The following is a 14,814-nucleotide window of genomic DNA, read 5'->3' as shown; positions in this document are numbered from 1 at the left end:
TCTTTAGAGCATCTCTTCCTAGCATGTGTAGGAACCTTTGGCTCAAGTTTCATTCAAATCCCATGGTCAAATCCTTAGATTTTTGAAAACTAGGGTTTCAGGCGCTCGAATCCGGATACTCCGGATATACACCCGGATACTCCGGACCCTATGGGCCAGAGTCTCCGGGGACATACCCGGAGTCTCTGGACTTGATCACCACCTGCACATCTTTTTCTTCCCATTTCTATCCAGCTTGGTCTTGATCTTTCTTATCTATCCTTAGGCATGGTGAGGCCACGTGCTGGTGAGTCCTTGGAGGATGCGGAACAAAGAAGGCAAAAGCGCCGTCATGATCCTCGCACTCAAAGGGAAGATGCCCCTCAAAATCCTCCAAGGGAGTTGCGTCCATGTCATCGTGCGGGCAAGGAACCCGCTGGGAGCAGTTCAGGAAAGGAGCCAAGGAAAGCTCCTTACATTATGCAAAGCCGACCCGCAGCTCCTCCATCCCGTCCAACTCCAACAAGCAAGGGTATTGCTCATGACATTTGTCCTAAAACCCCTCCTCGCTTGAGAGTTGAATACACATCTGAGCAACGCAACTATCCAAGCGTTCCAAGGCTTCATCGACCTAGAATTGTTCCTGGCTTTGCGGTTGAAATGGAAAGAAATTACTACAAGCAAGATGTGTCACTTAGGGAGGCACGCAAGGAGGAAGTCTACAAATATGAAAAGTGTGAAGGTCTTGAGAGGCGCTTTTGGTGCAAGCTTCATGAAGACTTCTATTCTTCAGTGGTGATGCGTAAGTCTCGAGCTCCCTTTGTTCCATGCAAATACGTGGATTGGAAATACTATGAAAATATGAAGGATCCATTCTTTAATGAGGCTATGGAAAAGTGCAAGGAGATGGGTCTTTATAATATCATGGGTTTTCGCTATGATTGGAATGAGGAAATCCTAGCTCAATTTCACTCTTCTTTGTACTATGATGAAAGGGAGATTGCATTCTATTGGACCACCGAGGGAGCCAAGTATGGAGTGGATTACATGACATTCTCTAGGTTACTTGGACTTGGCACTGAGGATGAGAAAAGAGATCCCATTCATGTTGAGGAACAACTCAAGCCATATCAAGTACCTACCTTATTCTACAATCCTATTTGTGCTCGAGAAGGAAAGGCAAACCATCTCCTACCAGTATACTATGCAATGAATCAATTCTTTAGAGCCACTGTTGATGCAAAGGATGGTGATTCCGTGGCTCTTAGATACTATGCAGTGAACCTTCTAGCCCGTACTTTGCCAAGTGGAAGACCTTTTTGCATCATGGACTTTATTTGGAATGAGCTAAGAAGGACTATGATTGAGGCCAAGAAGTCACTTCCTGCTGCACCATACATCATGTACATGATAGAGAGGGTGACGAAGGTCACATTTCCAAAGACAGTCAAGCATGAGCCTCTTCACCTGCGTGCCCGCTCTGGTGATGCACCACCTCCTCCTCCATATCATGCCGGTGCAACTAGAAACCCAAGACATGATCCTGCTCCATCCTCTGTGGGTGCCTCTTCATCGTCCCGTCACCGTCACCATGACTCTTTTGTGAAGAGGGCTCTCCGCAGCTTGTTTGGAATGTGCAGGAACATTGCACAAGATGTTCATGAGAACACAAGGTCGATCAATGAAATTTGGGGTCACTTGGGGCTTCCTTTGGATTCTCACTGCGAGCTTCCGGACTTTGATGATCCTTTTGCTGAGTGGGATGCTGCCGATGAGGCTGCTATTGCTGCTACTCATGCCCCACTTCCTCATGCTCGTCGCCAGGCCCGTTCTCCTCGTCGTCGTGCCTCTACCGTGAGCACCCCGACTCCGATGAAGATGAGGATACCTCTGAGGATGCCGCCCAAGATGAAGATGATGAGTAGATGGACTTCATGCTTCTTTTCATTCCCTTTTTGGCACTTGATGACAAAGGGGGAGTGAAACTGCTATTTTTGTACTCATTTGGGCATGTGTCGCCTTTGTATCGAACTTACATTGTTTCCTTTTCATTTCGAACTTCCTCGATCGTGCGTAAGGACTATATGTGGTGTGAGAACATTTGTAATGTGTGCTACTCTGTGCTTAGCTGTCGAACTTGAGTTTATTCTAAGGAATTTCTGCTAGTATGTGACATATTTGAGCTGTGACCTATCTGTTTTCTGTTTTTTCTGTGTTCTGGTTCAGAAGGGCCGGATACTCCGGGATACAGGCCGGATTCTCCGGAGATCCTGACCGGAGTCTCCGGACTTATACCCGGAGTCTCCGGGTTCTACTGTCGAACACCTCTTTTCTTGAGTGAATAATATGTCATTTGCATCACACGCTTGTCTTTGCACTCACCTGTTCACCCCACTGTAAAACATATAAGAGCTTTTGTGGTTCTCTTGATATATATGCCAAATTGTTGACATGTCAAGTCAAAATTGAAATTCAAAGTTCATGGCATACATTTAGGGGGAGCTCTTATATGCTAGATGTTTATCGCTTTATGATTATCAAATGAGTTACATGTGGGTTGTCATCAATCACCAAAAAGGGGGAGATTGAAAGTGATCTAGGCCCCAAGTGGGTTTTGGTGGTTAATGACAAAACACATGTGCATTTAATCATGTAATTGAGCATGTGTGCAGGTGGTCAATTTGTATAAATGGATCAAGTGACGATATACAACCCTTAATAAGGAAATGAAAAAGCGGAGTTCAAGTTTACTCAAGAAATTAGATTTTAAATTTGAATTTTGAGTATAGGAACGCCGTACTATCAAGAGGGACTTGGTTCAAGGGTTTCGATTTAAATCTTGTGCTCAAGAAAACCTATACAAACACTTGTGAGCCACAAAACAACTCAAAAGAGCAAAAACCGAAGTTTTTCCCTGCCTTACCCGGATACTCCAGGTATAGGGCCGGATACTCCGGACCCCTTTGTCCGGAGTCTCCGGGCATATACCCGGAGTCTCCGGGTACCCTTTCGCCCAACGGCTATTTCTGGGCTGAAGACTATAAATACCCCCACCATACCCCTTCAGCACTCACTCTTGCCACTTTGACGAGCTGAACTCAAACCTAAGCCAAGAAAGAGCTCTCTCACTCCCATTTCTCCATTCTTGAGTGAATCCCTTGAGGGATTTGAGTGAGAAGCAAGCAAGAGCAAGGATTAGTGCTAGTGAGCCTCATTTCCATCTCTTGAGCACTTGGTTTTGGTCAAGCCCACGGATTCAAGTTTATTACTCTTGGAGCCTTGTGCTCCTGGACGGCTAGGCGTGCTTGTGATTGCTCAATCAAGATTGTGAGCTGCACAAGAAGTTTGTAAGCTCCATTCCTCGCCGAGGAATCCATAGTAAGTAACCTTGGGCTTGAGAGGTGATCTCGCCCTTGGAAGAGGAGCATAGGGGTTCTTGAGCACCGTCTCTCGAATCCTTCCTCAACGGAGACGTAGCACCTTCGGGTGTGAACTTCGGGAAACAAATCTTTGTCTCCTTCGTGTTAGTTTACTTGATTTCATTGCTATTTGCTTGTGAGTCTTCATTTCTAGGGTTTGAGCTCGATCTACTCACTCACAAGTTTCTAGTGAATTCTATTTGTTGGAGATCAACCTTAAGGAACCCCTGGTACTCTTACTTTAGCTCGATCTACTTTTCATACTCAGATTTCTGCAGTTTCCTTTCAGGTTGTTCATACCCGGAGACTCCGGAAATAACTCTAGATACTCCGGACCACCAAACCCGGAGTATCCGGGATTATACCCGGAGTATCCGGGCTGGTCTGTGTCTGACATTTTTGTTAAGTGTTTTAAATTGCAGATTGCCTATTCACCCCCCTCTAGGCATCTTAAGATCCTTTCACCCGATCATGACATCATTCCTCTGAGTCATTGCTGGTCAAAGTTGGTTCCCATTACATAGACCAGCCAAAAGGTAGAACACAAGGCCAAGCCAGACTAGTGTTCGGGTCTTCCAAAGTCATCCCTGAAAAAAAGTCACCAAAAGCCTGAATATACTAATACTCAGCAAGACTAATCCGATACAATAGCCCATTATCTGGACATGCTAGCTCAGAAAGGCTCTAGGTTTACTTTTGCTGAAAAGCCACAAAGAGTAGGTCCTTACTTTCAAATTTTAGCTTTCAATTTCTAGTTATGTTAACCATTCTAGGTGTGCACCTATCTAAACAAACATGGTAGAAGAATTAACATCATCCAACCATATTTAGAATCAATCTTGTTCCTCTTCTTACTCTATGTAGCAAAGGGATTAAGCAGTCCCAAACATCGTGAGAAGCGGACGATTCTGAATCGAATTCCAACCTTGCAAGGATAAACCTAGCACACACACTTGGAGCACTGTCGAGTCACTCCTGAGCAACCATTGACTTTTCATTCCGGTTCATGGATCAGGACCACTCTCCCCGACTAGAGAGAATCCCACATCTTTGTAGTCGTGGTGTTGCAACATAATATATAATTTCCTATCTCTAAGAGAGAGTGGCAGGTATGTCCACTTGCCGGGCCGATCAGTTACTAGGCTTGCCGCGTACCATATTTATGGCATGTGGCTAGTACTTTCAAACGCTTAACCACCGCTACCACACACTGCAGCCTTAATAATTTATCAACACAGACGGATTACAATGAAGCTGTTGACCAAATCCGTCCATGGTCCTTACAGTGATTGCATGAATGTAAACAATCAACTCCTATAGATATCGCGAGTGACAGGAATCACCCGACTTTTACCAGTCCTATTAGCATGGCGTCTAACTCGACCTAGTTCTAGTGTTCAATCAATAGGTACCTAGAATTATGCATCTAAAGTTTTCATTCAACTCCAATATCTTAAATGCACAAGTAATAGTACTGAATTGCATAATTTAAAAAGTGGGAATATGTATCGGGGCTTGCTTGTATTGATGTCTAAAGAGTCAGTAGACTTTGCATCTTCCGAATCAGAGTTCAGAGCTTCAGTTAGTTCAACAATATTAGCCTGGGCTTCAGAAGAATCCCCGTCTGGTTCCTGAATGAGTTCGTATGTTCCGTCTGCTAACGGGGTGATCTCTATATGAATGCAATAGTTGGAAACAAAAGTAAGGTACTATACTTGAGTATAGCTTTCCTTCACGAAAAAGATTATAACTTTTCTCAATCAAACAATCCAATTCATCCATGTCAAGCACTCTAGCAAAGCATGGAGAAAGGTTTTATAAACCATAGAAGAATTTTGAATGACTAAATGAAAGCATAAGCAAAACCTAGTAAAGTGTAACACCCTAATTTAAATTTCAATATTTTATAATAAATTTAATTGGCTATATTTAAGTTTCTAAGGTTTTATATGCTTAGACTTGCATTTAATCTAATTTTTTTCCACAAGTAATTAAAATTATGGCTAAGTTTAAAATTTGTTGTTGCATTCATGCTGGTGCATTGTTTTTTTTTGTTTGAGTGCTAGGGTGGAATTCAAATTTGAATTTGGATTCAAATGGTTTTAGATTGAGTAGTGTTTGAAATAGGAAATATAAAAGAGAAAAGGAAAGGAAACCCAAACCCAACCTGGTGGCCCACTCCAACCAAACCCACGGCTCGGTCCGACCTCCTCCTCCTTTCCCTCTCCCCGCGGCCTGATCTCTCCCCGGCGCCAGCCCAGCAGCCCGCGCGAGGCCCAGTTCCACTCCCCCGCTTCAGCCGTTCCGCGCGCACGGCCCACGCCCGCAGACCCCACGTCACCAGCCTGCACGCGTCCCCTCCCCTCACTGATGTGCTGACCCCACCTGGTCAGGCCCTTCTTCCCCGCCCTTCCCAGCCGCGCAGCAATGGCCTGCCTGCAATCATCGCCGGGATCACGCCCGGGCATGCTTCCCCGAGATCCCCGGCCTTACCCTTTAAATGCCCCGCGGACCCCCTGCGCCCATCCTCCCATCCCGCATCCGCCACCTCTGCACCCTAGCACTACCCCGCCGTGCCCTTCCGTGCAGAGCACCCCGCTCCGCCGTGGCCGTGCTACTCCGCCGCCTCCTAGCCCTTCTAGAACCACGCAGCTGCTTCACCTTGACTTCAAGAAGCTCCTTGGGCCTGCTTTTCCTGTTCTCGGTCCTCGCCGCGCCGGATTTCGCCACGGACCCGCCGCCACAGGTGATCGGTTCTTTGAGCAATTGCTCGCCGCCGGCCATCTCCGAGCCTTTCTGACCCCCTGCACGCGTTCGCAGGAACACCACGAGCCTGCCCGTGGGATCCAGATGCTAGGAGGACCGCTGCACTGACCTCCTCCGCGAAACATGATCTTGCGTTGTCGCCAGTCAATGTCGCCGTCTACCCTACGCTGCAGCTCCGGCCGAACCAAAACCCCGGTAAGCATCACCCCAGTTTCCTTTTGCTTTTGCGCTAGGATTTAGAATGCGTGGCGCACCCTAGGTGCCAGTGCACCGGCCACCGGCGCTCCGCCGCCGCCGCGCCATGGCCAGGCCGCACTCTGCTGTGCTGTAACTCCGCGCTAGGCCTCTGTGTAGATTAGCCATGCCGCGTAGATGCTTCGTCTAGCAAAACCCGACCCAAGCCTGGACCGGAACAGCAGGAACACGGCTCACCGGCGACTAGGGCCGCCTCTCGCCACGGTCGAGCCCAGAACCGCCATCCTGTGCAATCCAGTGGGTTACGCATGTCGAGAACTTTCTTTTCCACCAAACCGCGGGCCAAAGGACCCTCTGTAGCGCCTAGACCGCCCACTCCGATGAGTTCCCGGTGAAACGCCGCCGCGGGAACTCATCTCCGGCGACATAGCGCCGCCACCGCCCCCGCGAGCGAACCCTGGCCGCCCGATCTGGAAACTGCGGCCCTGATTAGAAGCCGTGTAACCCTTCGCACTGAGCCACCGGATCATGATCCAACGGCCGAGATCTGTGTGTACCGCTTCAGCCCAGCGTTTTTGCTAAAGAGTCCCTGAACTCTTTTGAAATCAACCCGTGGTCCAAGCCTTTTCAAAAGAAATTATAGTTAGGACCAGTTTTTAGCGTTTTAGCCCCTAAGTTTTCCCAGAATAGAACCCGCCGTCCACCCCTGGATTTTTCACGCGTTAGCCCCTGGATCTTTTCAATTTTTACACTTAGGTCCTCGATTTTTGCACAGAACCCCTAGAACTTTTAGTTTTCTCACAGTTTAGCCCCTGGAACTTGTTTTAGCCCTAGATTTTGCGTTTTAAGTCTGTTTTAGGTGTTCTTTATGTCCACGCGATCGTTGTAACGTGTAGAATAGCTTTAGCTCAGTTTTATACGCTGTTTTGATGTATTGGTGTACTGTTTATTAGTGTTTGTTTTTGTTTGCATATATGTGTATGTTTTCAATGATTGTTCGGCGTTGCGATCGCGAGTAGACTTCGAGCTACCAGAGGAGTACCAGGAGCCACCGTCTTCAGAGCAGTTTGAGCAGCAGAAGAACTTTGAGGAAGGTAAGTATAACATGAGCAACACCTATCACTTTAAATACATTTTCATACCGCATTTTAATACTGTATGCCTATAAGGACTTTCCTAGCCACTTATTGTCCTTTATATATCCCTTGGGTTGCATTTTTGGTTAGTTGTGCTAGGTTGCTGCGCTCTCACACATAATGGTCCTTTTTAATTAATTTGATTAATGGTATATGCAACTTAATTCTGGGAGTGGCCCGTTTGAGGGGCTCACGTCTCGTTAAAAATTGGTTTTTGTTAGAAACATGGTTTAGGGGGCCAGCACGGTGCTTAGTGCTGGGTTGGCCACTCTCCATAAGGACCGGTTCATAGAGCGACAACTTGGGACAATAGCGCTACCACAAGACTGGAATGGGACGGTCTTGGCGTAATAATTAGTTCTTTTTGGTTTGGAGTAACTTACCGACGGGGCAAGGGTGGTAAGCTTCTATGGCCCTCGTACTGAGTGGCCTCGTCTGTGGTATTCTTGATGCCCACTAGACCTGCTCCATAGTCGCTTATCCAACCCTCGCGGTTACTCCTTACCAACGAGATTCTTTGTAAAGGCCTCGTAGTGTGCTTGCTAGCCATCTCACCTAAGGAAGTGTGATGAACAACTAGCGTAGCTCACGACTTGTGGGTAAAGATGTGCAACCTCTGCAGAGTGTAAAACTGGTATACTAGCCGTGCTCACGGTTATGAGCGGCCCAGATCCTCCTTTTGATTAGTGGGGTTATCTTCCTTTGGTTAGGAGGGTTTCCCCGGGTGGTTGGTTTGGTTTGGTTCTCAGTAGCATCATAATTAATTTTGATTAATTATTATGTAACTGGGTTTTATGGTAATTCATCAACTTGTAGTAAATAGCTTCAATAAAATTTTGCCAAGATTAAAAGCTAATGCAGTTAAGTCAGCCAACCTTAGAGCCTCATAGTTTGTGTTTGTGTTATACTTGTTGAGTACGAGTTGTGTACTCACCCTTGCCTCCTCTACTCTTTTTCCTCTTGTCCTTTTTGGGGATACTCTACTGCTGCTCAGTTTCTGTCGACGCGAGGGAGTTCACCCAGAGCTACCAGGAGTACGAGGACTTCTAGGCGTTCGTCTCCCAGTCGACTGTGACACCTCTGGTGTCAGTTTAACCAAAGCCAGGCAATTAACATAACTTCACACACGAATGAGCTAAGAAAACTTAAATAAGAACCCTATATCTAGTTTTTGCAAACTTGTGTGTAAATGTATGAGTGCATGTGTTTGAGTGCAATGTGTTTGAAAAATAATTTTTGGTACACCTTTTAAACTTGACTTGACATGTGTGGTATTAGGGCAATAAAATACACCTTTCATAATGAGATATAAACTTTCTATGCAAATCAAATTCAAACTGAAAAACCATCAAAAGAAATGATTAATGGAACCATTCTTTGATTTGTGAAGAGCCACTAATTCAAACAAATTAAATCAACAAGAGTTCAATTTCTAGTAATAAGGAAGTTAAAAATAACTTTCAAAACAATGCACTTATGCATAGGAAAATGAATCTACATATTCACCATGTCATGTTAAACAAAAACCTAGTTGAAGCCTAGGAGTAAAAGTGCCAAAATTCACATGAAATGATAAGTACTTTAAATGGCAGTTTTTGAAATAATTAAATAACTCTCAAACCATTGCTCGAATGAAAAAGTGCATAACACTAAAGTTGTAGATCTCGAAAAACTGAGCAAAAGTGGTATTCAACACTTTTTCATTTGAGGCCAAGAAGAGGGAGAAAATTTGAAATTACAGAACTGATTTTGGAACTTCGATTTATTTACGAAATTGCCACTGCCTCCATCTCCCTCTTCTCGCCTCCCTGCACCATGCCTACGACGGCGTCCGTACGCCGGCGCGGCCACCTATCCCGGCCACGCGCCGCGCCTCCGCCCAAAACCAGCCTCGCGCCCCTGGTTTGCTTGAACCCGGCCTTCCCTGGCAGCTCCCGACCTCGCCACGCGCCCCGCCAGCCGCTCTGCTTGCCATGCCGTTGCTCGCCGTCGCACAGCTGCCCGGCCGCTGCCCGCATCCCTGCCTGAGCTGCCCGATCGGCTGGTTCCCTTCATCATTAAGGAAGCTCCCCCTCCTCCCGTGCCTATAAATGTCCAGCACGACCCTTCTCGCGTGCCCAGGAAACTAGAGCCGCCGCCACCATGGCCGGCCTCCGCCGGAGCTCCGTGGACAACCCCTATCCACCCTTCCTCGGCTCCAACCGAGCCCCTGAATGGATTCCTCTCAGAAATCCGATGCTCCCAAGCCTAATATCCCCTTCCCTACCTCACCCGAGCTCGCCGGAGCTGAGCTCCCATGGCCGCCGCCCCTGTACGTCGCCGGCGACCCACCTCCCGGCCGCCCCCGACCCATCCAAGACCACCATAAGGTGCGCCTCGGTATCCTCTCTCTTTTCCCCCACAAACCCCTCACCGCCGATGAGCCTCCTCGCCGGAAATCCCAGCGCCGCCGCTCCTCTGTTCTGAGATTTCGGCCAGGGACCCCAAGTTAAAAGAACCAAAACCTCCAGGGACTAATCTGCAAAATGTGCTTAAACTTTGAAAATTCCTAGAAAATCGTATAAAAATCAGAAAAATGCAAACTGAAATGTTCTGGAATCCTTAGAACAAGAGCTACAACTTTTGTTACAGTCACATTTTCATATTTGGCTTTTATTTTAATATAAGAAAAAGACTAGTTTAAATAGCACATAAATGTTCTAGTAGTTTGGTTCAGTAAGTATGCTTGATTTTTGGATATGTTGAACTTAGTACTGGTATAAGAACCTGGTAAAAATATGAGCTCTGTTTGAAATTGTTTGCTTGCTCAAATGATCAAGATTCCTAAATCTACTAGTGTTGCTCATGTATTAATGCTGGTAGAAATAATGAGGTTCTGTGTATGAAACTTTTTCCTTGTATGAATGTTACTAAATCATTACTGTTGCGCAAGTTTGAGAAATTATTGAACTAATTAACTATATATTTGAGTTAATGCTTGATAAGTAAGCTTTATTTGTGATATATAGTTTCTGTGCTTAGAAAAATCTAGGTTTATTTTTTAAACTTTGTTTTAGTCATATAAACATTCCTGAAAAGTTTGAGCACCATTTACTGAATACTCTTACAGTTATAATCCATGCTTGAGATATCATGTTTAGTTTTGCTATTTTTGTTCTGGAAGAAATCTGTCATATATGGTCTTCATCTTTGGATATGTTACTAGATAGAAAGAGAAATAGCTATGGTAAAAGTTTCACATGCAGTACTAGTCATATTAAAGTCCAAATGAATATGCATGTTCATATCTAGTTTAATGCATGAGTAATTTATCTTCTAGAAATAATGCCTGAAAAATTTACTGAAGCATGTTTAGTCCATGACTGTGTATAATTAATCTTAGTTAATGGCTTGCTGATTTTGTTCTTTTTGTCACCTCTGCTGTATAAGTGAATAAAATCTGGAAAAATTTCAGTGCTGAGTAGATGCTTTGTAGATGCTCTCGTAAAATTTGTAGCACCAGAACCCATGTCAAACGTTCTGTGCAAAAAGGTGAAGCTACTAGAGTAATCTACTTACATGAATAGTTATGGTAAATTGCTTTAAGGTTAGATGCTGAAAACTATACCATAGATGTTAGGGTATCTGATCTGTGTTACTTTAGTTTTTCATCACTAGCTCATGAGTAAATTTGTTGTTATGAAATAGTGAAAGCATGCTATGTTTTAATGATAAAAATAAAAACCAAACCACACAGCTCTTTTATGAAGTAAAGTGAATTTAAGAACTACTCTATAAACGATTGCCCAGAAAATAAAGTTAACTAAGACCACCACAACAAACACATGCTATACTGGACTACAACTTTATAGTGAAGGAAAGAAATATATTTATATCATGTTGTAACAATATCATTTCTGCATGCATATAGAAACGGTAAATCTACTCGACGGTGATTACAAGTTGGTGCTCGCGAATACTACCACTCCGGAGAGTGTCTCTTTTAATTATACTAACTTTAAACAAGACCCGAACCAATGTTCGGAAGAGCCCAAGGCTACTTTTGAACAGTGCCCCAGAAGGCAAGCCCCGGTGCATAATCACATTATTTTACGCCTTATATTCATCCAACTATTTGTATATGTTGTAATAATTTTATTGCGCATTTACGTTTTCTAGGAGTTGATCGAAAACCTTAGGTGCATGATCCCTAGGTACCTATGTTTGTTATCCGGATCTTTTTCTCGACTAGTTGCCCCGCTAACTAGGTACGGTAAAAGTCGAGAGGTTTCCTGCCTCTCGCGAGCATATAGGAATTTTACTGACTTTAATTCCTGCTGAAATATAAGGACAACGGGCGGGGTTGTGTAGTTGTGATACCCCGCTGGTGTAGTAAAAATGGCTAAGGTCGCGGTGTGTGGCTCATTTCGTTAAGCGTTTGAAAGTACTAGCCACATACCGAGAAATATGGTAATCGGTAAGCTGAAGTACCTGATTGGACCAGCGAGTGGAACGATCTCGCACCCTCTTGGTAGAAGTAGGTTTTATTTTTGTCCGGACATACGGGTGCAGAGACGTCGGGCTCTGTAGTCGGGGAGGGTGTTCCGGATCCACGGACTGGAAAGAAAGGGGAAATGTTGTGTGGGTGACTTGGTTCCCATACGTGTGGTCTAGGTTCCCCTGGCCAGGTTGAAATTCGATTCAGAATCGTCCGCCTCTCACGGCATGAGACTGCTTAATGTTTTCGGTCACACAGAGTAACAAGTGGAACATGATGATGATAATAATGCTGGTTGATTAAATGATTGCTCTACCATGTTTGTGTAGAGTTAGATGCAAACTTAGAATGGTTAATCCAACTGGAAGATGGCTAACAAAAATCTGAAAATAAGGATCAACATTTAGTGGCATTTTTGGCAAAACAAACCCCACCAACCAAAAAGCCTTGCATGTCTAGTTATCGGACTATGTTATATCCGGTGACGGGTCAGTCTTGCTGAGTATTAGTATACTCAGCCTTGCTTGTGGCACTATTTTTCAGGTACTAACTTTGAAGATCTGTTTGCGAGTCTTACTTGGCCGTGTACTTTGCCTCCGGGCTGGTCTGTTGAATGGGATGGTCCTTCAGCCGGTGCTGACCACCCTCCCGCTGAGTGACGCTTTCGTACGGGCTTTATCGATATGTCACTTTCTTTCGTTAGATATTTTATTGCTTCCGCTGAGACTATGACACTTGAATAATTTGTGTAGTTTGGAATTCTGTAATACTTTGTTACTCTGAACATGGTTTGTAATAAATTTCTCTTCCGCTGCAATCACTCTGAGACGTATGAAATGTCCTGTGTTATAATCTCTGGGCTCACCTTCGTGTGAGTGTTGTCTGCTGATCCTGGAATAGCGTGGCTTTTATCGAGGCTTCACTCGAGAAACTACCGGTGAGTGCCAAATTTGGGTCAGAGTTGCTTAGCAACAAAGATCAGTGCACCCGGGCCCAGTATTTTTGGGTGGTTCCGCCACAGCTGGCATCAGAGCTCGCAGACAGCTTACCAGAGATGACAGCCTCGGTTTCAAAACAACAAATTAAAACTTGACTTCAAAACTACTAAAGTTTTCGAAAGAGTTTAGGATCTCCAAGGACAAGTCTAGGACGTAAAGCCCTAGGGGATCTTATGGGTATAATCAGGTGGCTTATTTTGTATGGCTAACTTCCAGCACATTACTTTTCAGTATTTAAATTCTGTAATTTAAACTCTGCAACTACATCGTCGCCGCGGAGGTATGCTTACTCAGTCAGCTGAGGGAGTCTGACCTTCCTGTCGGTGATGCGAGCCGAACGCTGGAGCTCAAGCAGTGGCCTACTTGAGCTGCTGCCCATATACCAACTTTAGTTGATTATATGGGGAGTAATGGTTTGAAATTGGAATTCAATTCCCCGTCAAAGACAGTACACAATCAATTCGTTATTTCGATGACGTATGCTTAACGTTGTCCATACGGCAGTAATTGTATGGATGCCGGTTCTATAGTGATCGGTAATGTATGGGAACGCTTTCGTGAGTGCTAGCACGGAAGGTTCATTTTATATACTGTCAATCTTCTGCAGGTACGCTAACTTGAAATCGAATCCTAGGCTAGATATCTATATCGAATAGCTATATAGCGAGAGACGTATTATGTATGCCACCGAAGCTAACCACGTAAGACCAAGATTACTTGGCAGTTATTTTCTTTGGTGAGGATGATTAGGATCTGCATTCATCTCTAATTCATCAGCAAAGAAACTTTTGAAAGAAATCAAAATCGAAAAGTTTAAAACACGATCTTAAGGATCATCTAGACAGTATGTGAAATTCTGGAAATTCTTATTTCCTCGAATTTTTAAAATATGAAAATCACATCGAATCAAGTTTAGGCTGTAAGAATAAATGTATTTAAATACATTTCCAACCTTCTATAAAAATTTAAGAATTTTTGAAGTTCTCTACCTTAGTGTTTTCAAATTTATAGTAACCTTCTACAAATCTGTCAAATTAGAGCAATCTGTCTAAAGTGAATTTTTTGACAATCTTAAATTGCTCATCTGAAACATCGTTCAACACAAAAGTTGTAGGTAACTTAATAAAGAACTCACTGTAAAATTTTGAATTATCTTTGCCGACTGGTTTGGTAGATATGGTCAAATTACTCTTTCTCTAGACAATCTGTTTTCTGGTTTGACATCACTTCAAAACCTTGAGCATATCACCTTGTTAGGTTCTGAACTGGCCTTAGTGTTAAGATGAAATGTTCCGCACTACCTTAGTCATCTTCTGTAAAAGTTTGAGAATTTTATGCCCAGTAGATTGTCTCTGGTGAACAAAACACTAGCTCTCTGTTTGCTGAATTTCCTGGACATCCAGTGAGGAAAACTTTTAAGGAAAAGACCATCATAAGGTTTTAATTAGACTTAGTCTTGAATAGAAAAGTTGTGCACAACTACTTAATACATACCCTAGAAAAATTTCAAATTTTTTTGAACCCCTCAGTTTAGAGTGATGAAACTCTAAACTTGCTTCCGGTACAATTGAACTCTCATTGTCCAATTTATATCCCACGGGATATTGCTGAAATTTTCACCCTTGTAGATGACTTTTCTTGGATGTGAGTTGAATAACCAAGTGGTCACAAATTTCACAATCTAGGTTCTCACAAATTTTCAAATCCATGAAGCTAGTATACTCTGAGCTATAGGCGAAACACTATTGCCGACCTGCTGAAAAACAGCCAAAACAGAGAAGCGAAGACTGAATATTTCAACCATCTTAACCATTGTTTTAGCCTTGGAGTTGAATACCAAAGTT

This window comes from Panicum virgatum, chromosome 4N, assembly GCF_016808335.1.
Source record: "Panicum virgatum strain AP13 chromosome 4N, P.virgatum_v5, whole genome shotgun sequence".
Lineage (NCBI taxonomy): Eukaryota > Viridiplantae > Streptophyta > Magnoliopsida > Poales > Poaceae > Panicum > Panicum virgatum.
This window is presented reverse-complemented; position numbering follows the sequence as displayed.